The sequence below is a fragment of the Silurus meridionalis genome, chromosome 13 (assembly GCF_014805685.1).
Source record: "Silurus meridionalis isolate SWU-2019-XX chromosome 13, ASM1480568v1, whole genome shotgun sequence".
NCBI classification, from domain to species: domain Eukaryota; kingdom Metazoa; phylum Chordata; class Actinopteri; order Siluriformes; family Siluridae; genus Silurus; species Silurus meridionalis.
The window spans coordinates 25,147,455-25,166,513 of NC_060896.1; the positions used below are offsets into that span (position 1 = coordinate 25,147,455).

The following is a 19,059-nucleotide window of genomic DNA, read 5'->3' on the forward strand; positions in this document are numbered from 1 at the left end:
CCATCCACTACATAAAACACTCAGTCTGAGGAATACGTTTTGTGACAGACTCATACAGCCCCAATGCACGAGTGAAACAGAAATTATTTCTGCCAGTGGCCATCAAATTGTATAACACCTCCCTCTGAGTGTTAAACAGCTGGACCATGAAATCGTTATAGATGCTGTAGATATAGTTATAGTGATAGATTTCATGCCACACTTTTATAATGTCAATGTCTTGGGCAACTTATGCATATATAATAATTCCTGTTGCATAATTGTTAATAACTTGCATAATTGTACTATTGTAGTCTGACTATTTTGTGCCATCTGTTATACTACTGCTACACATTTTAGACAGTATATTTCAATAAGATTGGAAATTCATTGATTGTACAGCATCTATACTTAATATATAACTTAATATATAAGATAGAATGTATATACAGTTGTGTTCAAAATTATTCAACCCCCACTGAAATTGATTGTTTTGGTCGGTTTGACATTGATTATGATCATTCAGTCATCCTGCTTACAATTAAATCAAAGAGGCACGTGTAGGTCAGACAAATATAACATAACATTTATAATGAAATAACCACAAATGTCTTTTCTGAGCTCACATCATTATCAGTTTTATTCAACCCCCAAGTGACATTCAATCTTAGTACTTAGTACAACATCCTTTTACAGTTATAACATCTTTTAAACGTGAAGCATAGCTTGACACAAGTGTCTTGCAGCGATCTACGGGTATCTTCGCCCATTCATCATGGGCAAAAGCCTCCAGTTCAGTCACATTCTTAGGCTTGCGCACTGCAACTGCTTTCTTTAAGTCCCACCAGAGGTTCTCAATCGGATTTAAGTCTGGTGACTGCGATGGCCACTTCAAAATGTTCCAGCCTTTAATCTGCAACCATGCTCTAGTGGACTTGGAGGTATGCTTGGGATCATTGTCCTGTTGAAAGGTCCAACGTCTTCCAAGCCTTAGGTTTGTGACGGACTGCATCACATTGTCATCAAATATCTCCTGGTACTGAAGAGAATTCATGGTACCTTGCACACGCTGAAGCTTCCCAGTACCTGCAGAAGCAAAACAGCCCCAAAGCATGATTGACCCCCCGCCATGCTTCACAGTAGGCAAGGTGTTCTTTTCTTCATAGGCCTTGTTGAAACATAGCGTTGATCCATGGGCCCAAACAGTTCTAATTTTGTTTCATCAGTCCACAGAACACTATCCCAAAACTTCTGTGGTTTGTCCACATGACTTTTGGCATACTGCAGTCGACTCTTCTTATTCTTTGGGGACAGCAAGGGGGTGCGCCTGGGAGTTCTGGCATGGAGGCCTTCATTACGCAGGGTGCGCCGTATTGTCTGAGCAGAAACTTCAGTACCCACATCTGACAAATCTTTTCTCAGTTCCTCAGCAGTCACACGGGGACTTTTCTCCACTTTACGCTTCAGGTAGCGCACAGCAGTCGAAGTCAGCATCTTCTTTCTGCCACGACCAGGTAGCGTTTCAACAGTGCCCTTTGCCTTGAATTTGCGAATGATGCTTCCTATGGTGTCTCTTGGTATGTTTAACATCTTTGCAATCTTCTTATAGCCATTGCCCTTCCTGTGAAGAGTAATCACCTGTTCTCTTGTCTTCCTGGACCATTCTCTTGACCTCACCATGTTTGTAACCACACCAGTAAATGTCTAGAAGGAGCTGAGTATCACAGTCATTTTAAAGCTGCCTAATTGGTGCTTATTAGGCTTTATTGCTGCTCCCTGATATCCACAGGTGTTTTCAATACCTGATTGAAAACACTTCATTGAACCTCTGTTCTTCAGAGTGGTAGTCTTTAAGGGGTTGAATAATTATGTCAATGAAGAATTCACAAAAGAAACATTTACTACTGTATTACAAAACTAATTGATGGCATTTTAGTTGCATATGGTTCTTTAAGAAGTCCTTGTAGGATTTCATTCTGAATTCAATTACAAATGTACACTAAATTCCCTAAAACCATTTACAGCATTGGGGGTTGAATAATTTTGAACACAACTGTAAGTATATTTTATTTTACATTTCTTATATGTGAGCAACTGCAACCTAACAAATTCCCTGTGGGATCATTAAAGTATTCTGATTTAGCTGAAGCTTAACGGCTCAGCAGTAGCAACTTGGTGGTGCTACTGAGATTTAAACTCACAACCTTAAGTCCAAACATATCCACTGAGCTTCCATTTCCCTGTGAAGTGGTTCAAACTTACACACACACACACACACACACACAGTTCCAATATATTTTGAAGGGCATCATATATATTGCAAGTTGGACTCCCACAGTAACAAATTTGATGTATAAGGGCACTTTTTACCCCAAAACATTCTGCATGAACAAATTCTATAGAATGAAGTTAAAGTAAAAATCTTCCCAAGTAGAAATACTTCATTAAAGTACAGATACAATAAAAAGCAACTTAAGTACATTAACGAATTACATTTACTTGGTAACTTTCCACCACTGGCCCAAATCATATTCTGTTTAAAGGTGAGTACTGGAGTCATTAGTGTAGCGCTTTGCTGTGTGTGATGTGACGTGATGTGAAGTTGCCTTGTCTGTGTGATTTATTGCGTCAAACGTTTAAACACATTGCATGAAGATTACGTTTGGAAATCATTAACATTTCTATCATATTAAAGCAGCAGCGTTCGGCTCCACTCCTGTGTGTTTCTGCCCAATTTAGCTCCCGTTAATGACTCCATACTGACTGTTCTGGAACATACAGGATACACAGCATGCGGATTCGAGAGGAAGCAAACCCACTGACAGCAAGCAGCTGGGATTTTATCCCATACATGCATCACTGAGTGGACTGACACACACAAAGATTTTACACACACACACACACACACACACACACACACACACACACACACACACACATACACACACACACACACACACACATATGCACAAACTATCTAATTTTCATCTACTATTCTGTGAGATTAAATTAATCAAAAACTATTTTTTAACATGCCTGCTCATTGTGTTCTCCATCTCACAATACTGCTGTCACACTGCAATTTACAGGAGGACACACACACACACACACACACACACAATTTCTCCTTTAGTGTCATTGATAAAAGTGACTGGAATGCTCTGCTTTTGAGGTCAGCACCTTTAAAACGTCCAAACACCCACACACATGTGCACACACACTCATGTGCACACACACTCACACACGCACATGCACGCACACACACAGACAAACACACACACAAAGACATCAGTGTGAGAGGAATACAAATGGTCGTCTCTGAAACTAAAAGCCCTGACGGCTGTTGAAGCGCCCCTCCCTCTCTCGCTGTTTGTGTGTGTGTGTGTGTGTGTGTGTGTGCGTGTGTGTGTGCATGCCCAAGGACAGCCAAAGACATTGGCTTGGTGAAAAGTGGCTGATATCCACACCTTGCAACAAAATGATGGTGGATTGACAGATTGCCCACTACAGACAGAGGGAGAGAGCGGGAACGAGGGAGAAAGAGAGAGAGAGAGAGAGAGAGAGAGAGAGAGAGAGAGAGAGAGAGAGAGAATAGATGGATAAAGAGTGATTGAAATGTAAGCGTCTGTCAGTTTGATTGGCTGATGGACCTGGAGGGAGGACTGCTGTCAGATGGTAAGAGACACACACACACACACACACACACGCGCACACACATGCACACACAGTGCCAGAAGGATATGTCTGTCATAAACAAGCAAGAGGGGACAGAACTGCTGGTTTACTTAGCAGTGACACTGGCTCTGGCTGAGATGAAAACTATGTGTGGAATGTGAAGGGAAAGTCAGTGTGTGTGAACAGGACATGTGCATACATGAATGCGTGTGTGTGTGAGTGTTAGAGTGTGTGTGTAAAAGTGAGAAAGACCGAAAGAGGATTATGAAGTCATATCTAGGCAGCTGGACGGGCTATAAAACCATGATTAAACAGTGGAATGGAATGTCAGCCACAATGTATACGGAGCAGCAGGCCACAAAATGTGTTTGTGTGTATGTGTATGTGTGAGTGAGTGTGAAAGAGACAGAGAGAGAGAGAGAGAGAGAGAGAGAGAGAGAGAGAGAGAGAGAGAGAGAGAGAGAGAGAGAGAGAAAGAAAGAATTGTGAACCAGCAGCCGTTCCATTTCCCCAATCACACGTGTAATCAGGAATTTCTCTGTGTGGAGCTAAGTAAAGCTGACAGAGTCGTCTCCATTAGAAAAGCCCTTCACCTACCAGGAAAACCCACACGACTTCATACACACTGCATTTTTTACGGCTTTGTGAGCTCCAACAGTGTGTATAAAGATACAGGACTTTAGTATTCCAGAACATATGTACAATAAAGTAGCAAAATAATCGGTGACAGGGTGGAGAACGAGACCATCGGGGCTACTGTTACAGATATATTCCAATTACCGTCATTTTTGGACTATAAAGCGCACCCATATACCCATAATATACAAAACATAGCAAATTATCTACAAACTTAGGTAGCTAGCTAGTTTTACTTTCCTAACTAGCTATCTTTTGGAACAAGCTAATTAGCTAACTAATTATTCAAATTTTATTTGTGGTGTAATACGATCTAATGTAATTATTATATATATTCCTATTATAGGAATGTAGAAGTGGTGGTGGACTAGAAGAAAGGAGAAAAATAAAGAGAACTTAGCAAAGTTTAGTAGAAAGAAGTTGAAGCTTTGAATTGAGCTTTGGGGGAGTTGGTAGTTTAATGTTTAAGCATTGGATTTTGGATCTGAATGTCATGAGTTCAAATCTGAGCCCCACCAAAGTGCCACTCGTGGTCCCCTAAACAAGGCCCATTACCCCATAGCTATTCTGTTGTATGAATAAGATAAATGTACGTCGCTCTAGATAAGGACGTCTGCCAAATGTCATAAATGTACAAACGTAAATGATTCGATTCTCCAAAATAATTTTATATCTCCATATATTGTTTTATTTGGCAGCCATTTTCATGTAAAACATCTAAATAAGTAAGCAGGCAATTCCAGCAAGGGATCATGTAGCAGAGCAGGTCAGGGTTAAGGTAATTTGTTCGTGGTTCTCAACTCTGGCTCTTTGACACATCAGGGATTTCAACTCACAACCTTCCAGCCGCCAGGGCAGGACCTTCACCCCCATTCGTGTTACATGCTGTATATAATTTTGTCGAATTTCCCCATCCATGTGAGAATTCCCAGCTCCACACACCGTTTGGCCATTAGAATTCAGTGCTGTGCCTTCTGTCACTCTATCTTCTCTTTTTCTCCTGCATCTATTTTGGTTGCTGGAGGCACACAGTGGTAAACAGGAGCATTAAGTAGGTCAACAGTACAATCAATGAGGTGAGACAGGACCTCAGGCTTGGTGGTCTGGTCCAGTGCTTTAAATTCTCCTAACTATGTTTTCCTCCTCAAGAGAAAGAGAGAGAGAGTGAGAGAGAGAGAGAGAGAGAGAGAGAGAGAGAGATAGAACCTTCTCAACCTGGTGTAAGTCATCATATACTAGCTCTGTCGTTTCTCCCTCCTCCGAGACACAGCAAAGTCACGCTGTAACACTTTCAGAATCAATTTAGAGTTTGGGGCTGCCTGCTCTCTCCGTGTTGTTAATCCCAAAGTGACTTTTAAGATTAGACTGCGAGGAGAGTAATCGATTTTATACGCCAGGGCTGGAGGATGGGCTCCAAGAGTTACGAGAGCCAGAGCTCCCCAAGGGGATTGAACAAGAGATGGAGGGATGGCAGAAAAGTCGTTTTTCCCAAAATCCACAGTGCAAAACTGTACAGTCCAATTGAAATATAGAAAACGGTTCTGTGTTTTATGTCGTTCCTGTCCTGGCTCGAGTAAAAATGACACTAAGACATTCATCTGCGAATTTTCGTCGCAATGCTAATAATCGGACGCTCATCAGTAATCGACGCTGAAGTCTGAAAACAGAAAACAGGGACGTGCGTATTCACGCAGACGTGGCTAGAGAGACAATAGGGATACATTATCAAAGCTAAGCAGCAAAGCCAAGGGCATTTATTGATCGGACCAAGGAGAAGCTTTATTACCACAGATGGTGGGTAAGTGAAAGAGGGAGAGAAATGCTGTAATGTATTCATTGGCAGGTGGAATGCCTGACTGACTGATATTGTGCATTGCTCTCCGCTGTAATATCACCAGGCCCTATTAACATCAATGCCTGTCCAAACAGTCATGACATCAGGGTTTTTAATCGGACATAAAAGCCCACTCAAAGAATCAGAGATCAGTCAACCAGCATGATGCCATTACAACCTGAAGAGGACAAAATGGCTTTTTCCAGGATTATATTATTATTGCCATAATTTATTTTTATCTGTAAGAATCAGATAATACTTCCTGGAATATAGAATTTCCATTTCAGAATAAATTTCTGTGCTTTCTGGCACATCTCTGTCAGTACCGACTAGGGGTGTGTATTATAATCCATGCATTCTTAAAAGATTTTAAACCCATCCTTCCTGCTCCAACAGAAAATCTGGTCAATCCCAGATTTACCTTGATTGTATCAATCTTCTATATTTAGTCGTAAGTTTTTTCAAAACTATTTTGATAAATATGAAACAATGAAGCCGTGGCACCTCTGACAACGATAAAGCAAATTTGTTTAGTCTCCGCCTTGTACTTAAAAACGCATTTTTTAAGTTATTATTATTAAACTTGACAACATACCCAACAACATCAGAAACTAGAGTTAGCGCAGTGTCACTGTGGCTACTCAGTCCGTACTGGAAATAAGATTTGTTTGGCACATTCATGAAAACGTTAAAGAATCCATAGCGCTAGCGTTAGCCGCTAACAAGGACGTGACTAGTGGCTAACGCTAGTGCTATGGATTCGTTAGAATTTTCATGGTGTTCTGTTTTTCTCTGACAATTCCGCATATCGAGGGAGTGAGTAAATTAAGGACAGAAGGAATGAAGACAATTATTAAAGTATACTTGAAAAAAGTAGAACATACAGTATTTTTAGAAAATGTAATATTAGATGTAACACACACACACACACACACACACACACACACACACACACTTACATACACATATGTATTACCCAAACGAAGTCTAACAAATGTAAACTATATTTCGAAAAAATTTATTTTATTCAATAAATGTAATGTATCAATTTAATTAATTACTCAATTTAGTCAATATAATAAAAAGTGTATTGCATTAGATTTATTCTATTGAATTTTTATTAAATATTATGAAATATTATTTTAGATATTATTTAAACAAGCAGACATTTTATTTAAATTACTTTTGAAAATGTAGTGTTCAAGTTTACAAATGTTAAAAATAATAAACTGTGTTAATAAAAAATGACACTAGCGTACAAAAATGCATTCCGAACCATGAATTTTGTTTACCGTTACACCCCTACTGTACAGTAATGTGCTCTTCTTATACCTGCTTGCAAATGCTGTAGTGCTGTAGTGTACTATAGTGTCAGCCTTTGAAAAAATGTTTACTGAACATGACTAAAAGAAAAATCTGCAAAATCAGTAAAAAACATTCATCTTTTTTTTTTTTATTTTAGGGCACCATGGGATTCTAGTCTCAATTACCACCAACATTGTCATCTTTGAAGAACAGGTAAAATTTGTGTGCATGAGCTAATGGGAAATAATGTGACGTAGAAGAATTAATCAGCTAACTTTTTAAACAAAAGAATCATACACACCTAAAAACCCATAAACCCCCAACTAAAGTTATGTAATTTATGCAGCTTTCCCTATTAGTCCTTACAATACGATACTAATAAAAAAAAATAATAGTTGTACCTATAATATATAAGCATTCTATATGTTTTTACTGCAAAAGTGGCAATAAAAATAGATGAAAACAGAATTTTGAAAATAGATGAAAATTGAATGTTAAGGATAAAATGCAAACTTGCCAGTTTTTAAAGTTGCTGCCTACCAAAGTTGATAGAATACAAAAGTATCAAGTAGTAGAGTGAATAATAAAGCTATTAGCTAGCTAATATAATGATTTATACTGCATTCCTTTGGTTCACTGGGTGGTATCATTGCTACCTAAAAGTGTTTTTTCCCTATCAAGCTTAGTGGGTTGTAGCTATATGTAATTATTAGTCGAGATTTCTTCAGAATAACTATCTATGACAGACAGACAGACAGACAGACAGACAGACAGACAGACAGACAGACAGACATATAGATAGATAGATAGATAGATAGATAGATAGATAGATAGATAGATAGATAGATAGATAGATAGATAGATAGATAGATAGATAGATAGATAGATAGATAAGTGTAAGCTCAGTGGTTTCACTCATTGGATTTCTCCTCAGGAGGTCTGAGTTCAAATCCCAGCACTACCAAACTGCCACTGCTAGGCCCTTAAGCAAGTCCCTTAATTGTCAACTGCTTAGTTGTGCGGCTTTAGAACCAAGAACAGATAAAGACTCAAGCAACATGAATTATTTTCATGCTGGATTCACATATAAGTAGGAATGTGTAGGGATTTAAAAATGATTACTGAAATAAATAATAACAAAAAACTTCAGTCTTTGAAACAGAAGAAAATTGTACTAAACAGATTTGAGGTGCTTTAGAGTTTCCCTTGCCCACTGAAAAGGGGTATGTGTGAGATATATTTTGCACCCTAGTATGCCCCTGAGGTCACTAACAGAACCAGTATCAGTTCTTCTGTCAGTGTGATAGTTTGTGCATGTTTGTCAGACCCTGTGTGTTTATTTATTTCATTCTCTCAAGCACACATATGCTGCCTTCACTGGCCCTGATGTAAAGTGACATGCGAAATATAGCTAATTGAAAGGCTGTCTGCCGTCTAATCCCACCCGACAGCAAATCCGCTAACTCCAGCTTGCGGCATGACTTACTGTACAAGACCCGAGACGAAAGATTTCCACCTGCAAGGCTGTAGGTGCTCACGGATCGATCGCTATTCCATTTTTAAATGATTTAAAGGGGGGATATTGTTTTTCTTCAGGTCTAATGCAAGTGGAAAAACACTTAGGTAGTAAGGAAATGACAGCGATTTCCCAGAAGTTTTCATAGATCTGTTTACTAGTATTTCACAGTGAACAAACGATGGATTGTAGACAGTTTATAATGAAGACTGGAAATGGAAAGTAAAAAAAAAACAAGCCAAAATCTTGAGTGTCTTATATTGACATACCAACCACAATATACGTTCCAGTTCGAAATATGATACCAAACATATTATTAGCTGTATTTCTGGAAGTCTTGTTTATTAATGTTGTGAGAACACTGTTGCTAGGAAAGATAAACAATTGGCATGAAACTAGCCAACGGCTAGAGTCTATGTAGAGACAAGTAGCTGGTAAGTTTTTATAACTATTAACTATTGAAAACTGTCAAACTATAGGGAATAGCTATAGGAAATATCAACATTTCACTCAGTTCTATTGATAATGTATTATTATCAGTGTTCACAAAGCTAAAACAATAGTTTTTTTTTTTTTTTATGTGTAGCATCAATGCTAACCTAAATTCCTATGGACTTGCATCATGACTTGTAAACATTACTCCATAATATCTTCAATTTCTCCTAGATGTCTGTTCAAGCTGTCCACGAAAAGAATTTTTTTTTTCTGTCAATATTGAAATCATGAAATGTGAGGATTAAATGTGAGAGAAAGTGAATAAACAGTGAAAAACAGATGGACAGACATATTGAAGAACAGATCACAGACTGGTGAAGTGTTTAGGGAGAGTTAAGGTTTAAGGTGAGAGTAACTGTGAGGGGGGGGAGAAAAGAAATGGAGGCTATTTGAAGATCCATTATGAGGAGGGGAAGAGAGAAAGTGCCCTAATATCCGGTAATGAAGGGCTGAGGGAACAAAAAAAATGAGAGGTGGGAGTGCAGAAGGTGACGAAGAGCCCTAATTTATCTTAATGAAGTCCACTTTTGCTGACAGGGAAACCTTGGTTCTGAGAAAATGAAATAGAAGGAGAAAGTAAGACACAGGGAAAATGGACACAAACACCTGTGCAGCGTTGTTTTCTATAATATTAGCGCAATCCTTTGAGGGTATGTCTGGAAAATGTCTTGACCATGTGGGATTTAGCCAGAGACTATCCTGCCTAGCTCCATTAGCTTTGGGTTTAGTCATTCTATGATTCAGAACCACTACGGAGGCAAAGTCTTGATTTGTCATCCTATATTTGTCCTCACACTCTTGTACTTTGCACAGATTCTGTGTTCAATGTTTGCTTCTTTAGTCCTGCAATACTACTGCTAGGCTAATATAGCTAACAAGTAACAGGAAGCTTGATTCCCTTCAAAAGCTTTTGCGCAAATATCTGCCTCAAATCACGTACAGTGTTTTAGTTATATTGTGTAGACATGCTGGCTTTGCTTTAGGTCAGTTTTCTTGTAATTGTACAGATATTTGATGTTAGGAGCTAAAATTTAAATACATATATTACTTGTCAGGGCTGAGGCTCATTGGAACCATCTTCACCATACAGCAAGACAAAGACCCAAATCATAGGTCCAAGCTGTGAAAATGTTATTAAGAGGGTTAATGTAAATGTTATTAAGAATGTTATTAACAGTCAACTAAAGTGTTATTATTATTTGGAATGACCTGCCCAGTCACAGCACCAAAATCCTATTGAACTGCTATCGGATAAAATGTATAACAAGGTTTGGAAGAAATCTCCAACTGGTCAAGAACTGGATATTTGGCAAGTTTTACAAGAGGCATGGCAAAGTCTTTTAGCAATGTTTGAAGAAATTAACTGTTCAGATGCCAAGAGTGCATAAAGGTGTTATACATGCTTAGAGAGGATTTTTCAATGAAGTTTAACATCTGTACATTCATATATTTCAAAGTAAATCTTCATATCGTTAAATTACTTGAGTGTGCTTGTAACGGTGCCGTCAGCATTCCAATTCATCCCAGAGGTATTCGTTATTGTTGAGATCAGAGATGGTCACTCAAGATCTTCCTCTCAGAACCATGTAAAGCCATGCCACGCTGGAACAGGTTTGGATTTTTATTTTATTATACTGCATCCAAAGACGACCTATTCAATTGTGTGCCTCCAGTGTTGTGGTAACAGTTTGGAGAAGAACCACATATGGCAGGAAAGGACAGGTGTCCCAATACTTTTGTCCATATAGTGTATGTACAAGATAACACAGTGTATACAAATATAGTATACAGATATACACAGATAAATTAAGAAATGCTAAGAATGTACAATATTATAAGATAGTAGTGAATGTATAGAGGCTTTATTTGTCACATGTACATTTCAACACATAGAAATTTCTTGTCAGGGGTGTGACCGGCAAGACCCCCAAATGCAGGACGCAGACTAGAGAATAAATAAACAGTCTTTGACGAGTAAAGTAATCAAGCATGGGAAAAAAACACAGTCCAAAAATAAACCACAGTCCTAGATCCGATAGCAGGCAAACAGAGCAATGCAGGGAGAACCGAAATCAGAAACCAAAAACAGTCCTAAATTCCAAATACTGGCATACAGAACAATAAAGCGCAGAGCAAAAACACAAACCAACAGACAGATAACTAGGGAGACAGGACAGAATAGGGATCAGAAACAGGGGTTAGGAACTGTTAACTACAGCAGGAAGAATGGCAAGAAAAATCTTAGGGATGTGAAGAGCTGGTGAAATAATCTTGCAGCCAGTTGTCTTTGGTGTCCATAAATACCTGCTGTTTCTTTCCATAGAAATGTTTTCTTCGTATATCCCATCAATGTTTGGAAGCTAGGGTCAGAGTGCAGGGTCAGGCATGATATAGTGCCCCTAGAGGACAGAATGGTAAGGACCTTGCTCAAGGGCCCAAGAGTGGCAGCTTTTGCTCTTATCCTCGACCTTCAGATCAGCAACCCAGAGCTTTACCCACTAAGCTACCACTTCCCCTGAGTACAGGCTGGAGCAGAACTGTATGATGGTTAAAGGTAGTCAAAGCCATAAAGCATCAGTGAGACATTAGTGTCCCAGTGGTGTAGTGGGAGTTTAGTGGGGTGACGGTTGCATGGAAAAAACTGTCTGTACTGGTTCATTATCTGCTGCCACCATCTTTGCCACTCCAATAAAGTGATTAGTATTGAATTGATTTGGACTAACCTGGCAACCCCATTGTAAGGTCTGGATATGGAAGTACACAAGAATTTATCAGAAACTACACGCATCTGTGTACGCATTTTTGAGCACCTGATGAATGTATTGCTGAACCCCCGACTGTTCCCTAAACACATTTCACATGCACTGAAGGTTTTGTGTTACTGTTGTGTTTTGTACCTTGCTGCTTCATTCCTTCTGATCTTTCATCAAAATAAATCCCACAGGTATTACTGGCAAATGGAGCTCAACTTACATAAAAAGCAATTGCTTCCTGCTTAAAATATTCACCTGAGTTGAGCCTGTTTGGGGATTGTTCCTTGATTTTCTTTTTTCTTATCTTTGTTTGCACTTCATGTGTCACATCATATTTTTTACCCTGACACCTAATTTCCACATTCATATGAATTTTATGCCTCCAAATGGACTTGTCAGGAGACATCCAGGGAACAATGCGATCTGTGCGCCTTTAGATCATCCATCAGGAATTTCATTGCGCCTTGCAGTCCTTCTGACCTTCTTCTTAGCGGAGGACGGCTGATAGAGTATCGTTGGTGCTTTTGAAGTGATCCTATTAAGTATAGACCCACACCCCACCCCACTCCACCTCACCCCACCCCTTTACAATAGGGTTCATCAGCAAGAAGTACAGGCGCTATCTATCTCCCCACAGGAGGGAACACTGCAGGCTATTTCTCTTTTTCTTTCTCTACAGGGTATATATCTTCAGCAGGGTGGATGGCACGTGTATGCTCCAGTGGCTGCCAAAGGAAAAATAGAAAGTGGGAGCCTATGAAAGTCATGCTGTGATTGGTCGTTGATTCAGGACAATTGATTTGCAAAGAGTGCAGTATGTTTAATTACAGCTGTTCTGTATAATTTCTTGGTCCGATTATTTCCAGGATACATACACTATATGATTATTGGGTCAGCTGATCTTCCTGCTATATGTGGTTCTTTTCCAAACTGTTACCCTAAAGCAGGACGTCTTATAATGCGCTGTAATACAATTTTGTATTCACTTGAACTCGGAAACCCAAACTTGTTCCAGCATGGGAGTGCCTATGTGCACAAAGTGAGCTCCTTGAAGATCTGGTTTACATGCTTTGGAGAGGAAGATCTTGAGTGGCCTGCTATAGAGCTCTGATCTCATCTCTACTGAACACTGAATGTGGGATGAATGTGAATGCTGACTTTAGTAATTGTACGTTACTAAAGTATTTCCAATTCAGGAGACTTTTAAATTAACTTCACTACATTTACAAAGTCTTACTTTTTACTCAGCTACATTTTGCTGAATCAGTCATTCCTTCCTATTTATAAATGGATGAAAACTTGTTTTGATTGTCACTTGGTGGTATCTACTTCAACAGCAAGCAAAACATTTTAAAAGAGAAATATATGATGGAGGAAACTCCTGACTCGAACTTGCCACAACACCAGTGGCCTTATTTTATTTGCATGATATTTTTGAAGTAGTTGAAAAGAAGGCTTTGGGCTCATGATAATTTTATTAGATATCAATTTGTTTTTGACTCATTGGGATCTTTCTTTGAATAGATTGGTGCGCTAAGAGTGGCATTAGAGTCATGTCACATAAACTGAGGTAATTAAGCAAAGAGTCTTGACAAAAACGATAATAGAACAATATAGGCATAATAAATCATAGCACTTTGGATACTTACAGTAAGTACATTTGAAGGCAAACACTTTGGTAATTTTACTCAAGTGAAAGTTTAATGGGGCACTTTCACTTTTGGCTTATAAGTCGATTATATATATTTTACGTGTCTCTACTTTAACTCAAGTACATAATTTGTGCACTTCGTTCACCACCGTTTCTCTTTAACTGCCTTATCAGGGCCATGGTGGTTTGAACTAGTCATTTTTTGGAAATAGAAAATATTGTATAGGCAGGTATGAACAAGTGCTGCATGCAGTCCTACACACATCTTAAGAGATCAATTATGTACGAGAAAATCTTCCTGTTCCGGTGGACTTTGCTCACCTAAAAAATACAATACCATAAATACAATAAATAAAATAAATTTACACTATTAGCGGATACAGATTGTAGCATTTTATTAATGCAACAATTACAACACCACTAATACATAACAAAGACTAGTATCTCAGTGGTTAAGGCTTTGGGTCACTGAATGGAAGGTTGGGGGTTCAAGCCCTGGTATCACCAAGCTGCCACTTTTGGGTCCTTGAGCAAGGCTCTTAACCCTCTATACTCCAGGGGCTCTGTATCGTCTCTGACCCCAGGTTCTGAACAAACTGGGATATGCAAAGAAAATTACTTCTTTACCAGTCTGAAGCACACAATTGTACAGAAAGTCTTTGTATGATGTGACATTACAGTATTTCTTCATCAAAACTGAAGGACCAGAAAAATGACACTGAACACCACCTGGAACACTCCAGAAAAGTTCCTAAAAAACTTCCCAGAAAAGTGGGAGTTATTATAGTAGTAAAATCTGGAAAGCACATCCGAGTGTGTAAGTCAGGTGTCCATAAAAAAATGTTTCCACACTATGATCTCCAGCTTTATATTTCTTCTCAGCCCTGTTTTGCAGCCCATTTCTAAGCCTTTATTTACAAGATTTGACACATAAAGTCGAGAAGCTCTGGGTATAAACTTGCAGCAGGCAGGATGGTGTACTGTAATATAACTGCCCAAAGTAAACCTTTTGTACTCAAATTAAACGCTGGCTTGTAAAGAAGACCGTGAACAGCTGATCAGTTAGACAACACTGCAGCCTAAAGGAAACGACCGAGATGAACAGAAGGTACCTGGTAATGTAAAGCAGTGCAGTACAAATTGACATTCTCTGAGGCCAATTTTTATTCCCAGTAACGTTTGTCTGCAGGTAAGTTTCTATCCACGCACGTATTTCTGAACCTGGTTAGAAAAAAGTGAATTCCCTTTATCATTGAAGCACATCTGTGCTACAGATCGAAATTCAGTAAGCATGTGTAGGATTGCTTTAAAGGAATGTGTGAAAGATTGAACTTAAGTGTTTGGCACTGTGCAGTTTCCACAGACAGCCCTGAGTGTTGAAATATATATTTTTCTAGAATTTGTTCTAACATCAAGCATCGACAAGCATACGTCTAAGAGAAGCCCTCAAGGGCAGGAGGTTTTAATGTATCTTGCTTTCAGAGACTTGTCAATGCTGACACACCAGGAGCTTCAATACACCGATGACAGAACGAACAAACACAACGTCAACTTTACGTTAAGGATCAGTAGGGAGTGAGTGGGTGTATGGTTATGCAAAAATGAGGTGAAAAGTGTGTCTTTAAGTGGGTTATAAAACAATGATTTAGTCATTTATTTATACATTATAATATGTTATACATTATATATAATGTAGTATGGATTGTTGTGCCTTCTGAACCATAGACCCACATAATGTAAGCGGTACTTTTTATACCCTTAGGACAGACAAACATGCAAGCATTGAGTCTATTACGATTCTGTCATGTCTCCTTACTTCCTTTCTTATCTCTGGGTTGCATTATTTGCAACAGACACATTCTATACCAGACTCCATAAACAAGATATGAAAGGACGAAGTTCTTTTGCGGCTTAAAATTGCCTCATGTATCAAACTTTCATTTAACAAAAAAAACCCAGCCAGATTTACAAAACTTTTACTCTATTTTCTATTTTACATATTGTCTGTTAAGATATATCAATTGGCCATGAATTCCTGAGCGTGTCTACAACAGAACTGGTTTACTTTTGACACCTACAAAACACCATAAAAGGCGAAGGTCACAGAGAGCAGAAAACAAGAAAATAAGAACTCAACAGTAATAAAGCACCAAACTGCCCAGTAATGCAGCTCAGTCACAGCAGCATTAATGTTATAGTGTGTGGGTGTAAAGGGGCTTAATAATCAAATGCATGGATAGTATTAATCAGAGCTTCATTTATACTTTTCTCCACTTTTTTTTAGGCTTAATTTCCCACTCCAGTTTTTGTTTTAACAAGATTATCCCATCCAATTCTAAATCACCTACTTTATTATGGTGGCATTTCTATGGACCTAATTAAATGGTTTGTTGTATTTGTCCGATTTAATTTAATTTAGATTTATTTATTTATATTTTATTTCTTTAAACTCATATAATCAAGGTTCACATTTGTTCACATTCGAAAACAGAAAAATTTAATTTTTTCCCTAATTTTTACTGTGAAACTGGCATTTTCATATGGTTTGTAAGAGTTTTGGAGTTGATAATAAAAATTGTATAATTATTATTATTTTTATAATAAAATGAAAACATGTCAGTTCCTAAATACCTTTCAGACAGAACAGTTTTATTATTTATTTAGAAAAAAAAAGAGAGAGAAACAAAGGGACTGGAAAAAGATTTAAAACATTGAATATTTGTCAAATTCAGTTGATGTTTTCCTTATTATATGCTTATATTAATATATGAAAAACATGTGTTTTAAAGTTATAATGTTTCTTAAGTTCTAAATGATCTTGTGCTATATGTGATAAGCAAATGCAACAATTTCAGACTTGAATTTGAAACCAATGAAATTGAAGAATTAGGTAGTGGTAACTCATTGGTTAAGACACTTGACGTCAAGCTGCCACTGCTGGGCCCTTGAGCAAGGCCCTTAACCATCTACTGCATAGTTATTTAAATGAGATAAATGAAATTTGCTCTAGATAAGGGTGTCTGCCAAATTCCATAAACATAAATGAAATTTTGTTTTTCAATAATAAATCAATGAAAAATTCATGAATTCATTTATAAATTCGTTCTGTGAGTCATTCTCTTTTCTACCTTCTCGGCAGGTACCTTCATCTGTGACCTTCAGCAAGTGAAGTCTGACGTGAAAATGCCCCCCAGGGTGTCTTATCCTATCTCAGGTTTTAAAATGGAAAATTTCATATCTTAATGGAATAAAAATATATTTCTCCCCGTCCTGTTGACAGTTAAGAAATTTGCATTTAAATGTAACAGCCTGGTGTTTATTGTTTCCTTGCTGTCTAATAAAATGACCATGAGGTCACACTTAACTTTGAATCATCTCAAAGTATATTTTAAGAACAATGCAAAAACCATGACAACTCCTTATAACAAACCACACAAAGCGCTCTGCTTTAGATTTCCATATGAAGAAAACTCCATTGTTCTGGATTAATAATCACAAAAACGAGTATAATGAGAGAATTTCAGGCCAAAATTATTTTGTTTCAAATAATATCTCCAAAAAAGTTCCCGAGTGGCATAACTAAGAGCATTCAAATTTCCTGAGATTGAATCGTGATGATACCACAGACACATTCCCCGGAATCCATAAGTGCTTTTGTGTTCTTTTCAGATAGTAGGAATGTACTTGGTCTTATTAATCAATCACAGAGACCGTAGCAAATCATGGGTTTCTGTTCAGGTATACAAAAAAGGCAGTTAACATTTTCCTCCAGGTGTGTCTTCAGCTGCCTTGTAGGGAGGAAAATTCTGTGCCAGACAGAAAAGCAGTCACACCAGAGGAGGAATGTGAAACACGTCACACAGATGGTGCTGCTTTTCCTTACATGTTTAAGAAATACAAAGCAAGAATTCCATGGCATTTCATTTTCAGCAGTAGGTTGCATTCATGGAATACTGAAATGCAATTACAGGCCTAAACCAGACTTGGGAAGAGGGCAAGTTTTCATAAAGTATCTGCCTGCCACATAAAGAAAAATACACGCTATAGGCTTCATATTTATAAATGTGCTTTATTGAGCTTCAGTCTGGGAAATCTGGGGGGTTTCTTCCTCTCTGCTGCACTGAAGCCTTCTTCAATAAGCATTTCATAATTATTACTAAAACACATCAGTGGTGTGAAGTATTTGAGTACTTTTTTTGGCCACTTTCTATCTTTAATAAGTATCAAAGATATAAGCAACTTTTATTTACCGACATTTATGATTGAATATATGTACTTTTTACTCTTTACACTATATTTTGATTGAAAATGACCATTACCAATTACATGCTTATTTATTCTGCAGAAAAGTTGATATTTACTCACATTTAATTTGTCCTTCGAATTCCAATGGTTCTTCTACTTTGTGACATGATAGTCATTTTATTTGTTAAATTCCTTTTTAAAAGATTTACTACTTTTTTTTTTTGTTACTGATTTTCGTTTCATTCTGGCATGTTGAAGAGGCTGTTGTGTTGGTAAATGCAGTGTTGAGGTGCACAATTTGATTTATTTTTTTGGAAATAAAACCTCACAAATGAACTGTTCTTGGCTTTTCATTCACCTGTTTTGGTGTTGAGGATTAATGCATCTTGAGTTTACGTTCAATATGAGTCAAATACTCAAGTACTGTTCGGATCAGATACTCTAAACTTTTAACGTAATGAAGTTTGTAGTAAGATATCTATACTTTCACTCATGTATGAGTTCATGCATGTTCTCAAGCAAAAAGTATAAATACTGCAAGTCTAATGTCACTTACAGCTTAAATTTCTGAGACTTACACAATATGGCCAACAGGTTGTGGACACTTGACCATCACACCCATGTGTAGGATACAGATGGGCACTGAAATTGATCAATAATCTTGGTACCAATGCCAGTATTTTTATTTAATAAAAAAATAAAATAATAATAATTATAATAATTTTGTTCAATAACAAAAATTTAAAAAGAATTGGTTAAAAAAAACACTACAGTCCGTGAATTGTTTTTAATGTGAGTTATGCACTTTTCCAGCAATGCATCTCCAGTTATAATGTTAATTATGATAATGAGAGAAATCACAAGTGTAAATTCAGAATTTAGACAGTGAGCGCACGCATTGAGCAACATTTTCGACGAACTTTCGTTTTTGCGTTCGGCTGGTCTGCATCACTGGTGTTTGTCTCCATCT

The 19,059-nt window shown here is 37.8% G+C and overlaps 1 long non-coding RNA gene across 1 annotated transcript; it reads left to right on the forward strand.

Annotated features, from left to right (window-relative positions):
- Positions 1–3,386: 3,386 nt before the first annotated feature.
- Positions 3,387–18,298, forward strand: LOC124395807. The gene is made up of 3 exons (XR_006927681.1): positions 3,387–3,654; positions 7,587–7,642; positions 16,984–18,298. It is a non-coding gene; the product is annotated as an uncharacterized LOC124395807 (long non-coding RNA).
- The last annotated feature ends 761 nt before the right edge of the window (positions 18,299–19,059 follow it).